This window comes from Labeo rohita, unplaced genomic scaffold (assembly GCF_022985175.1).
Source record: "Labeo rohita strain BAU-BD-2019 unplaced genomic scaffold, IGBB_LRoh.1.0 scaffold_2227, whole genome shotgun sequence".
NCBI lineage: Eukaryota > Metazoa > Chordata > Actinopteri > Cypriniformes > Cyprinidae > Labeo > Labeo rohita.
The window spans coordinates 5876-8913 of NW_026128470.1; the positions used below are offsets into that span (position 1 = coordinate 5876).

Below are 3038 nucleotides of genomic sequence, written 5' to 3' on the forward strand. Positions count from 1 at the left end.
CCTCTCCGTGAACAGTTCGTGCCTGGGTCGGACCAGCGGATTCTCACGTTGTCTTGAGACCCCGGCCTGGATATGTGCCCAAGGTCCCCACCACTCCGTTCAGAGATCAGGTAGTGACCTTGCAAGCTCTCTCTTCCCAGGAAGATGACCCCAACCTGACCTTGTTGTGCCCAGTCCGTGCTCTGCGCATCTACATTGAACGAACGCAGCCCTTCAGACGTTCGAACAGCTCTTTGTTTGTTACGGAGGACAGCAGAAGGGGAAAAGCTGTCTCCAAACAGAGGATCTCCCATTGGCTGGTAAACGCGATCCGTATGGCCTACCTGGCCAGAGGCCTACCCTGCCCTCTGGAGGTAAGAGCCCACTCAACCAGGGGCATCGCTGCCTCAGCAGCCCTGGCGAATGGGGCCTCATTAACAGACATCTGTAGAGCTGCAGGTTGGGCTACACCTAACACATTTGCCAGATTTTATAATTTGCGCACAGAACCAGTGTCAGCTAGAGTCTTGATTACTAACTCTTGACTCAGCACACTGGTTGGTGTAAAGAGCTTGCATAGAGCGCTTCCCCTAATGGTGATTACGCTTCTGAGTTTCAGTAGGTTTCCTGATGCGAACCCTGGACACCATCTCCATCATTGGCACTGCTGCGCATGGCAGAGTTTAGCGGAGAAACTCGCTATGGAATCCCTTCACAAGGTATGAATACCCTTTTTATGATTGGATTGTGCCCCATATGTAGTGGCCCCTTATGTGGCCCCATATGTGTATTTCCACCTATAACTCTTGTGGTGCGGTGTTTTCCCCTGAAAACAGGTTCTCTAGGATCTGAGTCTGGCTGTCTTCCCAGGTGTGAGACCCATCTCAGGTCCCATGTCTAACTATGTCACTCTAACCCCCCCTGTTGGGCAGGTCGTGAATTCCGTAATGTCTCTCCTTCGGGAGCAGGCATTTTTCCCAACGATCTCAAGACACTCAGCCGCCCTTACGGGAGGCCCGGCTGCAGGACCCCGCTGTACAGGTCAGTCCTTGGACGTTGGATGGTCACAGAGGAGGTGAGCTGCACTTACGTTAACACGTTGCCCTGTTTCTTCTGCACTTATCTCTCGTGACGCGGTCAGACATGTGGCGTGTTTTTACGGGGACCCCTAGTGTCGTACACTACTCGACACAACTCGGAGTGTACGACAGATAGGGAACGTCTCGGTTACGTATGGTAACCCTCGTTCCCTGATGGAGGGAACGGAGACGTTGTGTCTCCCATGCCACATCTCTGGTCCGCCTCTGAGTGAGCTGAGACGCTCGGCTCCTCAGAATCAGAACGAGTGAGCAGAGGCACACGCTGCCCTATTTATACCCGGATGTCCGGGGCGTGGCCAGCTATGCAAATCTGCACACCCAATTTTCATTGGCCTTTCTCAAAACTGTCAGAGGTGTTTGGGCTCTCAAGGGCGACCCCTAGTGTCGTACACTACTCGACACAACGTCTCCGTTCCCTCCATCAGGGAACGAGGGTTACCATACGTAACCGAGACGTTTTAAAATACCAGATGTTTCCATTTACATTACATAAGAAAAAAAAACACTCTATACATTTGGTTTTGTTTTTTCAGTGTTCACTGATTTTTGATTGATGGATAACACTTTTTTATTATTTTAGAATACCAGTTGATGACTGCTGTGCAGTGGAAATGTAAGTTCAGATGCTTTAGTTTATGTTTGTTACAAGTGCTATGTTTGTGACATAACAGACATTCTTTACATTTGTGTTTACTTTGCAGAGAGGATCTACTTAGATAAATGTAAGATGAATGCAGTAAATGAGACTTAAAAGCATTTATTTCATTTTCTTCCACAGATCGATCATCTTTCTTGATAAAACCTCAATATATCATCAGGAGCAACCGGTATTAATTTTGTGCTCCTTGATATGTTTTTTCCCTCCAAAAATGGACAGTCTCTGACTTAAATTTTATCAATCACCAAAGGCCACATTTTCAGCTAAAAATCTTCTTTGCTGTTCTGCTGAAGAAAAATACTCATGAACATCTTGGGTGGCGTAAGGGTGAGTAAATTAATAGCTAATTTTTATTTTTGAGTGAACCTTTTCTTTAACTGAGCCAGATGATGTGTCAGATTTTATTCAATTTGCATACTCGTTTGACAAGTAACAATAAATGTCAGTGTCCTTTCAAAGACTGTAAATTTAATGCACATGTGTATTTAATACCCTTGATGACTTTTCACTGAAAGATTTATTTTCCTCATCAAAACCTGTTTTCTTTCCTTTTCCAAAATTTTCAAAACCCTATTCCTTTTCAAAAAGTGTGTTTATGGATTGTGTCCTTCAAAATGTTAATAGCCACTCAATGTTTGTTCTTAGATCTTTGCAGGATTCAGTCGCATATCTCGGATCTGAGTTCTGCGCAGCACTGGACACAGACTCTGCACTTTTGACATTTTCTAGAAAAAAGGATTTAAAATTTCACATCAAGTTAATTAAAAGGTATCTCTTTATCATGTTGACTGTAGTTGTCATCTTTAAATCATGATTTGCTTATGATTGTTATCCTCAGCCTGTCTCTATTTTTTCATAGTCATCTGATGTTTCCACTGCAGTACTTCAGGACCTTTCAGTGATCCTGGAGGATGACCCAGAGGAATTTTACAGGATGTGTTTCGTAAGTATTACTGGATTTTCTGCTCTCATCATTTTGTTTTATTCAATATGAATATAGTTCAGGTTATGAAAAATTGTCAAAGGTTCTGTGTATTATTATTTTTTTTTTAGTTTTGCAGTAGATGCTATATTTGTCTTTTGTGAAACAGTTTATTACTGAAATTGGTGTAAATGCTTTAACTTCATGAAATTGTGTTGAGTGATCACAAACATCATTACACACTTTACATTTACACACTTTGAAATAAACTTCTTGAAATAAAGAGCCTAGTTCACCCAAAAATGGAAATTAGCCCATGATTTACTCACTCTCAAGGCATCCTAGGTGTATATTAGGGCTGCACGATAAATCACATGTG

The 3038-nt window shown here is 43.1% G+C and overlaps 1 long non-coding RNA gene across 2 annotated transcripts; it reads left to right on the top strand.

Annotated features, from left to right (window-relative positions):
- The first annotated feature begins 1590 nt into the window (after positions 1-1590).
- Positions 1591-2776, top strand: LOC127159509 (uncharacterized). Of its 2 annotated transcripts, XR_007826466.1 has the most exons (4): positions 1591-1692; positions 1858-2064; positions 2383-2505; positions 2597-2776. It is a non-coding gene; the product is annotated as an uncharacterized LOC127159509 (long non-coding RNA). The 2 variants fall into 2 exon arrangements; XR_007826465.1 differs by having other exon boundaries at positions 2383-2776.
- Positions 2777-3038: the final 262 nt, after the last annotated feature.